The sequence below is a fragment of the Daphnia pulicaria genome, chromosome 1 (assembly GCF_021234035.1).
Source record: "Daphnia pulicaria isolate SC F1-1A chromosome 1, SC_F0-13Bv2, whole genome shotgun sequence".
In the NCBI taxonomy this organism is placed as follows: domain Eukaryota; kingdom Metazoa; phylum Arthropoda; class Branchiopoda; order Diplostraca; family Daphniidae; genus Daphnia; species Daphnia pulicaria.
Genome location: NC_060913.1, coordinates 36166022 through 36179790, shown reverse-complemented (window position 1 = coordinate 36179790; position 13769 = coordinate 36166022). Strand labels below are relative to the sequence as shown.

The window sequence follows — 13769 nt, the reverse complement described above, 5'->3', positions numbered from 1 at the left end:
AGTCAGTTAGAAAAATTGGAGTGTTGCATAGTGTGTTTATAACATTAAACGGTGAAAGTGAAATCGTATAAGTGATTTTTGTTTCCATTTAGTTGGTATTGCACGTCAGACAAGGCTGATTAATTCGTTCGCTGAAGGCCATTAATATCAGTCAGTTGGAACATTGTGAACACGGGGAAAATATTTGAAAAGGTGATTCCAAATGACAAGGTGAAAAGATTCCACCATGTTTAAAGGGGAAGTTCAATAAATTGTTAACCGCTGTAGGGTGAATGTCGGGGTAAACATCTGATCCCACCACCTACGTGTTGGGCTTGTACCATAAAGATCGTTCATTTTTTTCAAAAATAACACTGCGCACAACTGTTTCGTTCAAAAACATGTTAACGAGCTTTATACATGATATTTACTTTAAAATAACTGTACCCATTGATAAAGAATTGCACAAGGATTTTGATATGTAAACGCATGTTTCGAAAAAAAACCTTACAAGCGCACTTCAAAATTTTGAAATGAATATAAATACAAGGCATACCACTGTTATTTACTCTGGTTTCTAATCAATACCCGGATAAATCTTTCGCCTTTTACTAAAGATTTCCGTGGTTAGGAGCATTGATGAGTCTATATGACTTATTTTTTTAACGCCCGGTCTTCTGATTGGGCACTTTGAATAAATGAAAAATTAAAAACGTCTGTATGCGGAAACAAAGATATTCTACTACTACATACTGACAACATTTGTAAAATGACAAACTGATAGTTTTTCGGTGGTTTTGGTAAGATTAGTGTGTATTTCAAAAAGATAAATCTCAAGCACAAGTAATAGATTAGAGGCGAATATGGTCGGGTAATTGCGTCTAGTTTAATGTCAACGGCCATACCACATAGAACTCACCCGGTCTCGTCAGCTCCCGGAAGTTAAGCTATGTCGGGTCCCGTTAGTACTTGGATGGGTGACCGCTTGGGAATACGGGATGCTGTTGGCATGGAATTATTTTATTTTTGTGAATCCAATTGAATTGAAGTGCTTCCCAAGATGGGTGATACTACATGGACTACAATGTATTATTTTGGCATTAGTTGAAAATGGAAGGAACGTATTTTTTACTGGATATTGCCTACTAGACGTCCTCCAACCTCTTTGTTGCTGAAAGATATTTGAAACGCCGTGCGCGAAGCGCACGGCACAGCCGAGAGGCTACTAGACGTCCTCCAACCTCTTTGTTGCTGAAAGATATTTGAAACGCCGTGCGCGAAGCGCACGGCACAGCCGAGAGGCTTGTACGTTGGTGGTTTCTTCGGGCAGCTCTATCTAATCTCTCTGGCTCTGAGATCCTTATGCAACGCAAGCTAAGTAAAGCGCGAAGCGCACGGCACAGCCGAGAGGCTTGTACGTTGGTGGTTTCTTCGGGCAGCTCTATCTAATCTCTCTGACTCTGAGATCCTTATGCAACGCAAGCTAAGTAAGGGAAGCAATCGTTAGCCTTATGACACTTGGATTGTTGGCTCATTGATCGGACATCCCCGGAACGAGAAAATTAAAAATGACAGTTAGCCAAAAATAGTGGCGTTTGGAAATATTATCAAATTTTATATTCGGTTGTCCATTGACAAATGTACTTATATGTCCTCGTTTGTTTGGCTAAGGTTGGTGTGTATTTCGAACAGAAAGTAAGCAAGCATTAGAACTAGATTTAGAGGCGAATATGGTCGGGTAATGGCGACTGAATTGATGTCAACGGCCATACCACATAGAACTCACCCGGTCTCGTCAGCTCCCGGAAGTTAAGCTATGTCGGGTCCCGTTAGTACTTGGATGGGTGACCGCTTGGGAATACGGGATGCTGTTGGCATGGTGTAATTTTATTTTTGCTCCCCAAGTTAGATGAGACATGGAATATAATGTATTCTTTAGGTATTAGTTGAAAAGGGTATTGCTGGGACTTTGATTAATGATACCATATATTGTAGAACGCATGTTTGTTTGATCTCGGTAGTTTTAACGACAAAAAAAAAGATAGAGGTTTGGCTATTTTGTTGAGGCTGTTGCATGACGCCCACTCACTGGCACGATCCCACTACTGCCGAACACGGGAACTTTTGGCTGCTAGGTTTCCCTCCTGACCCACTACGCTCCTCCTTAGCTAACCTGCACCTACTAGATTCCTCTAGCAGATCCATGCTGATGTCAAGCTTAGTGCGGGCACCTGATCAACATGCGGTATCACGAAACAGGGCTCCTAAACTCAAGCCATCCACTCTACCAAGCCTCCCCGAAGCAGGATTATAGGTGCACGCCAAACACCCAGCTGATAAATGGGCTCTCAATCGATAATACATTACTGTAATAAATTGATTTGATGAGCACGCGGATTCTTTATTGTGTCCAAAATTGGTCTCGTCACTTGTTCTATAACTATTAAAGAGCTTCTCGGTGTTTCAATAAATGAACAAAATGCAAGACCTGACAATGTATGTACTGTGTGCGTCAAGTATTGCAAATCTCAATTTAATATTCCGAAATATCGATCTATGCACTGTAATTTACGCCAAAGCTCATTGATCGTACAAACCTTATTTAGAGTTCTGCAAAATAACATTGCATTTAAGATCATACTTCACAGGATCATTTCTGTAGTATATCTTGACTTGTTTCCCACCAGAAACTTGTCTCCTTTCAACCCACGATGACGAGTTAAGACGCTGGTTTCTGAGCGTGAAACAGGCTGTGAGTGTAGCTGTCTCGACAGCATCAAACACAGTCATTGAGGACCGTTTCCGTTAAATCCATGTGAAATAGCGGAAGGAAACTAGCGTGTTCAGAGTGGTTGAGATGATAAAACAAATTTAAATTCTTGAAAATCTAAAGAGATAAATCTTAATAATAATTCCAGGTATTCGTGTCCTTAAATCATCTGCTTGTATGGCAAAATAAATTGTGAAAGTGAGGTTGGTCAATTTGAGGATGTGTCATGACTTTATGATCGTATTGCATTCTTTTAGTTATTGTTATTTAATCATGATTAATTATCGTTCAGAGCTTTTGTCGTCAGGTGGCGTGGCAAAGCCATATTCTGAAAAAAAAGGACCTAGTGTGATAACGAGAGTAAAATTTGCAACGCCTTCAGCGTAAATTGTATCTCCCTTAATACAGTATGAGCATAATAAAACAAATGAAAATGAACTTTATAAGCATCAAGTGGTCGCGTCTGGAAAAATGAACAACTCAATATTTTATAGCATTTCTTGAATGTTTTGAGTGATATGAGTATTCTTCGTACACCACCGGAAATGTGTTGAACCTCAGTGGTTATTTTGGGCAGTAATCCTTGTAACATTATCGCTTCTCGGCCTTTTGGCTAAGATCAAAGTGTAGTATCTGTTCTTATCAGCTTAATATCTGATACGGGTTCAAATGGACCCCAGAATATTAAACTGATTTTTGGCATACGGTGGGAATACAGTGCTTGCACTGCTCCCGCCACGGGTTGACCCGGTATTGCAGTACCTCCGGGATCGGCTCACCCTCTATGAGGGAGAACATATTGAATAAAACAGAAATTGTCTTAGCACCGTATAATAAAAGACCATGTATAATTGCAAAACTGTCATGTAGACATGTTTGTAATTTTTTCTAATTGTATTTTTTTCGTAATATCAAGAAAAGCATAAAAAAATACGTACTTGATTGTGTTAACTAATTAGTACTGTTCATCTTTCGATGTGATGTTTTTTTTTAAAATATGAAGATGCGTGTATTTTCATATGAAAAGTCGATTTTCTTATTTTCTTATTTGCCAATTGGACGACCAAATGAAAAAAAACAAGCAATTTGTTTCTTGAAAAGTATTTGCAAAGATCAAGACCATGAAATAAATACTGAGCTTTATTTACTATATTTTTCTCGAGTTCGTAATTCAAGTCGATGAAAGAAAGTGGGTGGTATTCTCTAAACGTCAGTCAAATACTTGAACACTCTTTGTCAATATTGTTCTGCTGTATACAAAGTATTAAAAAAAGTGAAAAAGCATCCACAATCATACTTACCTGGCTCAGAGGCAACCATGATCACCAAGGTGGTTCCTCCAGGGCGAGGCCTTTCCATTGCACTAAGGATGGGCTGACCCTTGCGATTAATCCAAATGTGATTAACTCGGGAGTACAATTTTTGGTAGTGGGGGACTGCGTTCGCGCCGTTCCCTGAACACACTATAAATGTAAGAAAAATTCTTGTCATCTGCCGGAAGTTGAACTAAATCTGGTCCCGTTAGTAAACGGTAGGGTTGACCGCTTGGGAATACGCGAAGCATCAGATTTTCTTTCTGGGAAGAAACAACAAAGTAATGAAATTCATGTTTAGCTACTTTAATATAAATCATCATGGCCAATGGATTGGCCGTGATCGTCTAGTGGTTAGGACCCTACGTTGTGGTACCTACTAGATATGAATCCGTAGTAACCCAGGTTCGAATCCTGGTCACGGCACTGAAAACTGATTTTTCACGTCAACACGCAGATTAACTATAAATTTTGTTTGGTTGGAAAGTAATGCTCGCTCACTTCAATAGTTCATAATGTGAAAAACAATTTGGAATGAAAACCTGAAATTCCCCCTCCCTTTTTTTGTGTGTGCAGGAAGTTGTTGAAATGTATGGAAGAAAAATACACATTTACAGAATTTCAAGTATTTGACCCGATATTAAGACAAAAATTATTTCATGTATGTAATGAACTGTCCCCTGTTGGTATTAGTCCAATGGGAGATGGAAATTAAAATTTGCCTAGGGTAATCTAAATGAATATTTCTGAACGAAATTGTTGGTCCAACACGTCCAAGCAGAACGAATTCAGCAAATGCTTAAGTAGACTTGCTTTTCTGATTATAATTTAGCTTTGCGCAGTGGCAATATCATAACCAATGAGGGTCTCCCGAGGTGTGATTATTGCTAGTTGAAAACTTTAACCAATACCCCGCCACGATGAAGTGAAATAATCTTTGTCGTCGGCAATTTTTGATAGCTCCATCAGGAGCATTTCAGCGTACAAGAAAAAAAAAATTACAGTCAGTTAGAAAAATTGGAGTGTTGCATAGTGTGTTTATAACATTAAACGGTGAAAGTGAAATCGTATAAGTGATTTTTGTTTCCATTTAGTTGGTATTGCACGTCAGACAAGGCTGATTAATTCGTTCGCTGAAGGCCATTAATATCAGTCAGTTGGAACATTGTGAACACGGGGAAAATATTTGAAAAGGTGATTCCAAATGACAAGGTGAAAAGATTCCACCATGTTTAAAGGGGAAGTTCAATAAATTGTTAACCGCTGTAGGGTGAATGTCGGGGTAAACATCTGATCCCACCACCTACGTGTTGGGCTTGTACCATAAAGATCGTTCATTTTTTTCAAAAATAACACTGCGCACAACTGTTTCGTTCAAAAACATGTTAACGAGCTTTATACATGATATTTACTTTAAAATAACTGTACCCATTGATAAAGAATTGCACAAGGATTTTGATATGTAAACGCATGTTTCGAAAAAAAACCTTACAAGCGCACTTCAAAATTTTGAAATGAATATAAATACAAGGCATACCACTGTTATTTACTCTGGTTTCTAATCAATACCCGGATAAATCTTTCGCCTTTTACTAAAGATTTCCGTGGTTAGGAGCATTGATGAGTCTATATGACTTATTTTTTTAACGCCCGGTCTTCTGATTGGGCACTTTGAATAAATGAAAAATTAAAAACGTCTGTATGCGGAAACAAAGATATTCTACTACTACATACTGACAACATTTGTAAAATGACAAACTGATAGTTTTTCGGTGGTTTTGGTAAGATTAGTGTGTATTTCAAAAAGATAAATCTCAAGCACAAGTAATAGATTAGAGGCGAATATGGTCGGGTAATTGCGTCTAGTTTAATGTCAACGGCCATACCACATAGAACTCACCCGGTCTCGTCAGCTCCCGGAAGTTAAGCTATGTCGGGTCCCGTTAGTACTTGGATGGGTGACCGCTTGGGAATACGGGATGCTGTTGGCATGGAATTATTTTATTTTTGTGAATCCAATTGAATTGAAGTGCTTCCCAAGATGGGTGATACTACATGGACTACAATGTATTATTTTGGCATTAGTTGAAAATGGAAGGAACGTATTTTTTACTGGATATTGCCTACTAGACGTCCTCCAACCTCTTTGTTGCTGAAAGATATTTGAAACGCCGTGCGCGAAGCGCACGGCACAGCCGAGAGGCTACTAGACGTCCTCCAACCTCTTTGTTGCTGAAAGATATTTGAAACGCCGTGCGCGAAGCGCACGGCACAGCCGAGAGGCTTGTACGTTGGTGGTTTCTTCGGGCAGCTCTATCTAATCTCTCTGGCTCTGAGATCCTTATGCAACGCAAGCTAAGTAAAGCGCGAAGCGCACGGCACAGCCGAGAGGCTTGTACGTTGGTGGTTTCTTCGGGCAGCTCTATCTAATCTCTCTGACTCTGAGATCCTTATGCAACGCAAGCTAAGTAAGGGAAGCAATCGTTAGCCTTATGACACTTGGATTGTTGGCTCATTGATCGGACATCCCCGGAACGAGAAAATTAAAAATGACAGTTAGCCAAAAATAGTGGCGTTTGGAAATATTATCAAATTTTATATTCGGTTGTCCATTGACAAATGTACTTATATGTCCTCGTTTGTTTGGCTAAGGTTGGTGTGTATTTCGAACAGAAAGTAAGCAAGCATTAGAACTAGATTTAGAGGCGAATATGGTCGGGTAATGGCGACTGAATTGATGTCAACGGCCATACCACATAGAACTCACCCGGTCTCGTCAGCTCCCGGAAGTTAAGCTATGTCGGGTCCCGTTAGTACTTGGATGGGTGACCGCTTGGGAATACGGGATGCTGTTGGCATGGTGTAATTTTATTTTTGCTCCCCAAGTTAGATGAGACATGGAATATAATGTATTCTTTAGGTATTAGTTGAAAAGGGTATTGCTGGGACTTTGATTAATGATACCATATATTGTAGAACGCATGTTTGTTTGATCTCGGTAGTTTTAACGACAAAAAAAAAGATAGAGGTTTGGCTATTTTGTTGAGGCTGTTGCATGACGCCCACTCACTGGCACGATCCCACTACTGCCGAACACGGGAACTTTTGGCTGCTAGGTTTCCCTCCTGACCCACTACGCTCCTCCTTAGCTAACCTGCACCTACTAGATTCCTCTAGCAGATCCATGCTGATGTCAAGCTTAGTGCGGGCACCTGATCAACATGCGGTATCACGAAACAGGGCTCCTAAACTCAAGCCATCCACTCTACCAAGCCTCCCCGAAGCAGGATTATAGGTGCACGCCAAACACCCAGCTGATAAATGGGCTCTCAATCGATAATACATTACTGTAATAAATTGATTTGATGAGCACGCGGATTCTTTATTGTGTCCAAAATTGGTCTCGTCACTTGTTCTATAACTATTAAAGAGCTTCTCGGTGTTTCAATAAATGAACAAAATGCAAGACCTGACAATGTATGTACTGTGTGCGTCAAGTATTGCAAATCTCAATTTAATATTCCGAAATATCGATCTATGCACTGTAATTTACGCCAAAGCTCATTGATCGTACAAACCTTATTTAGAGTTCTGCAAAATAACATTGCATTTAAGATCATACTTCACAGGATCATTTCTGTAGTATATCTTGACTTGTTTCCCACCAGAAACTTGTCTCCTTTCAACCCACGATGACGAGTTAAGACGCTGGTTTCTGAGCGTGAAACAGGCTGTGAGTGTAGCTGTCTCGACAGCATCAAACACAGTCATTGAGGACCGTTTCCGTTAAATCCATGTGAAATAGCGGAAGGAAACTAGCGTGTTCAGAGTGGTTGAGATGATAAAACAAATTTAAATTCTTGAAAATCTAAAGAGATAAATCTTAATAATAATTCCAGGTATTCGTGTCCTTAAATCATCTGCTTGTATGGCAAAATAAATTGTGAAAGTGAGGTTGGTCAATTTGAGGATGTGTCATGACTTTATGATCGTATTGCATTCTTTTAGTTATTGTTATTTAATCATGATTAATTATCGTTCAGAGCTTTTGTCGTCAGGTGGCGTGGCAAAGCCATATTCTGAAAAAAAAGGACCTAGTGTGATAACGAGAGTAAAATTTGCAACGCCTTCAGCGTAAATTGTATCTCCCTTAATACAGTATGAGCATAATAAAACAAATGAAAATGAACTTTATAAGCATCAAGTGGTCGCGTCTGGAAAAATGAACAACTCAATATTTTATAGCATTTCTTGAATGTTTTGAGTGATATGAGTATTCTTCGTACACCACCGGAAATGTGTTGAACCTCAGTGGTTATTTTGGGCAGTAATCCTTGTAACATTATCGCTTCTCGGCCTTTTGGCTAAGATCAAAGTGTAGTATCTGTTCTTATCAGCTTAATATCTGATACGGGTTCAAATGGACCCCAGAATATTAAACTGATTTTTGGCATACGGTGGGAATACAGTGCTTGCACTGCTCCCGCCACGGGTTGACCCGGTATTGCAGTACCTCCGGGATCGGCTCACCCTCTATGAGGGAGAACATATTGAATAAAACAGAAATTGTCTTAGCACCGTATAATAAAAGACCATGTATAATTGCAAAACTGTCATGTAGACATGTTTGTAATTTTTTCTAATTGTATTTTTTTCGTAATATCAAGAAAAGCATAAAAAAATACGTACTTGATTGTGTTAACTAATTAGTACTGTTCATCTTTCGATGTGATGTTTTTTTTTAAAATATGAAGATGCGTGTATTTTCATATGAAAAGTCGATTTTCTTATTTTCTTATTTGCCAATTGGACGACCAAATGAAAAAAAACAAGCAATTTGTTTCTTGAAAAGTATTTGCAAAGATCAAGACCATGAAATAAATACTGAGCTTTATTTACTATATTTTGCTCGAGTTCGTAATTCAAGTCGATGAAAGAAAGTGGGTGGTATTCTCTAAACGTCAGTCAAATACTTGAACACTCTTTGTCAATATTGTTCTGCTGTATACAAAGTATTAAACAAAGTGAAAAAGCATCCACAATCATACTTACCTGGCTCAGAGGCAACCATGATCACCAAGGTGGTTCCTCCAGGGCGAGGCCTTTCCATTGCACTAAGGATGGGCTGACCCTTGCGATTAATCCAAATGTGATTAACTCGGGAGTACAATTTTTGGTAGTGGGGGACTGCGTTCGCGCCGTTCCCTGAACACACTATAAATGTAAGAAAAATTCTTGTCATCTGCCGGAAGTTGAACTAAATCTGGTCCCGTTAGTAAACGGTAGGGTTGACCGCTTGGGAATACGCGAAGCATCAGATTTTCTTTCTGGGAAGAAACAACAAAGTAATGAAATTCATGTTTAGCTACTTTAATATAAATCATCATGGCCAATGGATTGGCCGTGATCGTCTAGTGGTTAGGACCCTACGTTGTGGTACCTACTAGATATGAATCCGTAGTAACCCAGGTTCGAATCCTGGTCACGGCACTGAAAACTGATTTTTCACGTCAACACGCAGATTAACTATAAATTTTGTTTGGTTGGAAAGTAATGCTCGCTCACTTCAATAGTTCATAATGTGAAAAACAATTTGGAATGAAAACCTGAAATTCCCCCTCCCTTTTTTTGTGTGTGCAGGAAGTTGTTGAAATGTATGGAAGAAAAATACACATTTACAGAATTTCAAGTATTTGACCCGATATTAAGACAAAAATTATTTCATGTATGTAATGAACTGTCCCCTGTTGGTATTAGTCCAATGGGAGATGGAAATTAAAATTTGCCTAGGGTAATCTAAATGAATATTTCTGAACGAAATTGTTGGTCCAACACGTCCAAGCAGAACGAATTCAGCAAATGCTTAAGTAGACTTGCTTTTCTGATTATAATTTAGCTTTGCGCAGTGGCAATATCATAACCAATGAGGGTCTCCCGAGGTGTGATTATTGCTAGTTGAAAACTTTAACCAATACCCCGCCACGATGAAGTGAAATAATCTTTGTCGTCGGCAATTTTTGATAGCTCCATCAGGAGCATTTCAGCGTACAAGAAAAAAAAAATTACAGTCAGTTAGAAAAATTGGAGTGTTGCATAGTGTGTTTATAACATTAAACGGTGAAAGTGAAATCGTATAAGTGATTTTTGTTTCCATTTAGTTGGTATTGCACGTCAGACAAGGCTGATTAATTCGTTCGCTGAAGGCCATTAATATCAGTCAGTTGGAACATTGTGAACACGGGGAAAATATTTGAAAAGGTGATTCCAAATGACAAGGTGAAAAGATTCCACCATGTTTAAAGGGGAAGTTCAATAAATTGTTAACCGCTGTAGGGTGAATGTCGGGGTAAACATCTGATCCCACCACCTACGTGTTGGGCTTGTACCATAAAGATCGTTCATTTTTTTCAAAAATAACACTGCGCACAACTGTTTCGTTCAAAAACATGTTAACGAGCTTTATACATGATATTTACTTTAAAATAACTGTACCCATTGATAAAGAATTGCACAAGGATTTTGATATGTAAACGCATGTTTCGAAAAAAAAACCTTACAAGCGCACTTCAAAATTTTGAAATGAATATAAATACAAGGCATACCACTGTTATTTACTCTGGTTTCTAATCAATACCCGGATAAATCTTTCGCCTTTTACTAAAGATTTCCGTGGTTAGGAGCATTGATGAGTCTATATGACTTATTTTTTTAACGCCCGGTCTTCTGATTGGGCACTTTGAATAAATGAAAAATTAAAAACGTCTGTATGCGGAAACAAAGATATTCTACTACTACATACTGACAACATTTGTAAAATGACAAACTGATAGTTTTTCGGTGGTTTTGGTAAGATTAGTGTGTATTTCAAAAAGATAAATCTCAAGCACAAGTAATAGATTAGAGGCGAATATGGTCGGGTAATTGCGTCTAGTTTAATGTCAACGGCCATACCACATAGAACTCACCCGGTCTCGTCAGCTCCCGGAAGTTAAGCTATGTCGGGTCCCGTTAGTACTTGGATGGGTGACCGCTTGGGAATACGGGATGCTGTTGGCATGGAATTATTTTATTTTTGTGAATCCAATTGAATTGAAGTGCTTCCCAAGATGGGTGATACTACATGGACTACAATGTATTATTTTGGCATTAGTTGAAAATGGAAGGAACGTATTTTTTACTGCCTATTGCCTGGATATTGCCAGCCGAGAGGCTTGTACGTTGGTGGTTTCTTCGGGCAGCTCTATCTAATCTCTCTGGCTCTGAGATCCTTATGCAACGCAAGCTAAGTAAAGCGCGAAGCGCACGGCACAGCCGAGAGGCTTGTACGTTGGTGGTTTCTTCGGGCAGCTCTATCTAATCTCTCTGACTCTGAGATCCTTATGCAACGCAAGCTAAGTAAGGGAAGCAATCGTTAGCCTTATGACACTTGGATTGTTGGCTCATTGATCGGACATCCCCGGAACGAGAAAATTAAAAATGACAGTTAGCCAAAAATAGTGGCGTTTGGAAATATTATCAAATTTTATATTCGGTTGTCCATTGACAAATGTACTTATATGTCCTCGTTTGTTTGGCTAAGGTTGGTGTGTATTTCGAACAGAAAGTAAGCAAGCATTAGAACTAGATTTAGAGGCGAATATGGTCGGGTAATGGCGACTGAATTGATGTCAACGGCCATACCACATAGAACTCACCCGGTCTCGTCAGCTCCCGGAAGTTAAGCTATGTCGGGTCCCGTTAGTACTTGGATGGGTGACCGCTTGGGAATACGGGATGCTGTTGGCATGGTGTAATTTTATTTTTGCTCCCCAAGTTAGATGAGACATGGAATATAATGTATTCTTTAGGTATTAGTTGAAAAGGGTATTGCTGGGACTTTGATTAATGATACCATATATTGTAGAACGCATGTTTGTTTGATCTCGGTAGTTTTAACGACAAAAAAAAAGATAGAGGTTTGGCTATTTTGTTGAGGCTGTTGCATGACGCCCACTCACTGGCACGATCCCACTACTGCCGAACACGGGAACTTTTGGCTGCTAGGTTTCCCTCCTGACCCACTACGCTCCTCCTTAGCTAACCTGCACCTACTAGATTCCTCTAGCAGATCCATGCTGATGTCAAGCTTAGTGCGGGCACCTGATCAACATGCGGTATCACGAAACAGGGCTCCTAAACTCAAGCCATCCACTCTACCAAGCCTCCCCGAAGCAGGATTATAGGTGCACGCCAAACACCCAGCTGATAAATGGGCTCTCAATCGATAATACATTACTGTAATAAATTGATTTGATGAGCACGCGGATTCTTTATTGTGTCCAAAATTGGTCTCGTCACTTGTTCTATAACTATTAAAGAGCTTCTCGGTGTTTCAATAAATGAACAAAATGCAAGACCTGACAATGTATGTACTGTGTGCGTCAAGTATTGCAAATCTCAATTTAATATTCCGAAATATCGATCTATGCACTGTAATTTACGCCAAAGCTCATTGATCGTACAAACCTTATTTAGAGTTCTGCAAAATAACATTGCATTTAAGATCATACTTCACAGGATCATTTCTGTAGTATATCTTGACTTGTTTCCCACCAGAAACTTGTCTCCTTTCAACCCACGATGACGAGTTAAGACGCTGGTTTCTGAGCGTGAAACAGGCTGTGAGTGTAGCTGTCTCGACAGCATCAAACACAGTCATTGAGGACCGTTTCCGTTAAATCCATGTGAAATAGCGGAAGGAAACTAGCGTGTTCAGAGTGGTTGAGATGATAAAACAAATTTAAATTCTTGAAAATCTAAAGAGATAAATCTTAATAATAATTCCAGGTATTCGTGTCCTTAAATCATCTGCTTGTATGGCAAAATAAATTGTGAAAGTGAGGTTGGTCAATTTGAGGATGTGTCATGACTTTATGATCGTATTGCATTCTTTTAGTTATTGTTATTTAATCATGATTAATTATCGTTCAGAGCTTTTGTCGTCAGGTGGCGTGGCAAAGCCATATTCTGAAAAAAAAGGACCTAGTGTGATAACGAGAGTAAAATTTGCAACGCCTTCAGCGTAAATTGTATCTCCCTTAATACAGTATGAGCATAATAAAACAAATGAAAATGAACTTTATAAGCATCAAGTGGTCGCGTCTGGAAAAATGAACAACTCAATATTTTATAGCATTTCTTGAATGTTTTGAGTGATATGAGTATTCTTCGTACACCACCGGAAATGTGTTGAACCTCAGTGGTTATTTTGGGCAGTAATCCTTGTAACATTATCGCTTCTCGGCCTTTTGGCTAAGATCAAAGTGTAGTATCTGTTCTTATCAGCTTAATATCTGATACGGGTTCAAATGGACCCCAGAATATTAAACTGATTTTTGGCATACGGTGGGAATACAGTGCTTGCACTGCTCCCGCCACGGGTTGACCCGGTATTGCAGTACCTCCGGGATCGGCTCACCCTCTATGAGGGAGAACATATTGAATAAAACAGAAATTGTCTTAGCACCGTATAATAAAAGACCATGTATAATTGCAAAACTGTCATGTAGACATGTTTGTAATTTTTTCTAATTGTATTTTTTTCGTAATATCAAGAAAAGCATAAAAAAATACGTACTTGATTGTGTTAACTAATTAGTACTGTTCATCTTTCGATGTGATGTTTTTTTTTAAAATATGAAGATGCGTGTATTTTCATATGAAAAGTC

The 13769-nt window shown here is 39.0% G+C and overlaps 1 long non-coding RNA gene and 21 other non-coding genes across 22 annotated transcripts in view; 21 read left to right on the top strand and 1 right to left on the bottom strand.

Annotated features, from left to right (window-relative positions):
- Positions 1 to 13769, bottom strand: part of LOC124312173 — a 74511-nt gene that overhangs the window by 2422 nt on the left and 58320 nt on the right. The gene's annotated exons all lie outside the window — the stretch shown is intronic.
- On the top strand, positions 545 to 667 carry LOC124322819. Its single transcript, XR_006915078.1, has one exon. It is a non-coding gene; the product is annotated as a U5 spliceosomal RNA (small nuclear RNA).
- On the top strand, positions 871 to 989 carry LOC124321523. Its single transcript, XR_006914267.1, has one exon. It is a non-coding gene; the product is annotated as a 5S ribosomal RNA (ribosomal RNA).
- On the top strand, positions 1738 to 1856 carry LOC124321511. Its single transcript, XR_006914266.1, has one exon. It is a non-coding gene; the product is annotated as a 5S ribosomal RNA (ribosomal RNA).
- On the top strand, positions 2611 to 2832 carry LOC124322417. The gene has a single exon (XR_006914703.1). It is a non-coding gene; the product is annotated as a small nucleolar RNA U3 (small nucleolar RNA).
- LOC124322180 lies at positions 3343 to 3533 on the top strand. The gene has a single exon (XR_006914528.1). It is a non-coding gene; the product is annotated as a U2 spliceosomal RNA (small nuclear RNA).
- On the top strand, positions 4043 to 4206 carry LOC124321988. Its single transcript, XR_006914347.1, has one exon. It is a non-coding gene; the product is annotated as a U1 spliceosomal RNA (small nuclear RNA).
- Trnah-gug lies at positions 4399 to 4488 on the top strand. Its single transcript is given in 2 exon segments — positions 4399 to 4435; positions 4454 to 4488. It is a non-coding gene; the product is annotated as a tRNA-His (tRNA).
- LOC124322623 lies at positions 4893 to 5034 on the top strand. The gene has a single exon (XR_006914895.1). It is a non-coding gene; the product is annotated as a U4 spliceosomal RNA (small nuclear RNA).
- Positions 5609 to 5731, top strand: LOC124322818. The gene has a single exon (XR_006915077.1). It is a non-coding gene; the product is annotated as a U5 spliceosomal RNA (small nuclear RNA).
- LOC124321499 lies at positions 5935 to 6053 on the top strand. The gene has a single exon (XR_006914265.1). It is a non-coding gene; the product is annotated as a 5S ribosomal RNA (ribosomal RNA).
- LOC124321488 lies at positions 6802 to 6920 on the top strand. Its single transcript, XR_006914264.1, has one exon. It is a non-coding gene; the product is annotated as a 5S ribosomal RNA (ribosomal RNA).
- On the top strand, positions 7675 to 7896 carry LOC124322416. The gene has a single exon (XR_006914702.1). It is a non-coding gene; the product is annotated as a small nucleolar RNA U3 (small nucleolar RNA).
- LOC124322179 lies at positions 8407 to 8597 on the top strand. Its single transcript, XR_006914527.1, has one exon. It is a non-coding gene; the product is annotated as a U2 spliceosomal RNA (small nuclear RNA).
- On the top strand, positions 9107 to 9270 carry LOC124321987. Its single transcript, XR_006914346.1, has one exon. It is a non-coding gene; the product is annotated as a U1 spliceosomal RNA (small nuclear RNA).
- On the top strand, positions 9463 to 9552 carry Trnah-gug. The gene is given in 2 exon segments: positions 9463 to 9499; positions 9518 to 9552. It is a non-coding gene; the product is annotated as a tRNA-His (tRNA).
- Positions 9957 to 10098, top strand: LOC124322622. Its single transcript, XR_006914894.1, has one exon. It is a non-coding gene; the product is annotated as a U4 spliceosomal RNA (small nuclear RNA).
- On the top strand, positions 10674 to 10796 carry LOC124322816. The gene has a single exon (XR_006915075.1). It is a non-coding gene; the product is annotated as a U5 spliceosomal RNA (small nuclear RNA).
- LOC124321475 lies at positions 11000 to 11118 on the top strand. The gene has a single exon (XR_006914262.1). It is a non-coding gene; the product is annotated as a 5S ribosomal RNA (ribosomal RNA).
- LOC124321464 lies at positions 11729 to 11847 on the top strand. The gene has a single exon (XR_006914261.1). It is a non-coding gene; the product is annotated as a 5S ribosomal RNA (ribosomal RNA).
- Positions 12602 to 12823, top strand: LOC124322414. Its single transcript, XR_006914700.1, has one exon. It is a non-coding gene; the product is annotated as a small nucleolar RNA U3 (small nucleolar RNA).
- On the top strand, positions 13334 to 13524 carry LOC124322178. The gene has a single exon (XR_006914526.1). It is a non-coding gene; the product is annotated as a U2 spliceosomal RNA (small nuclear RNA).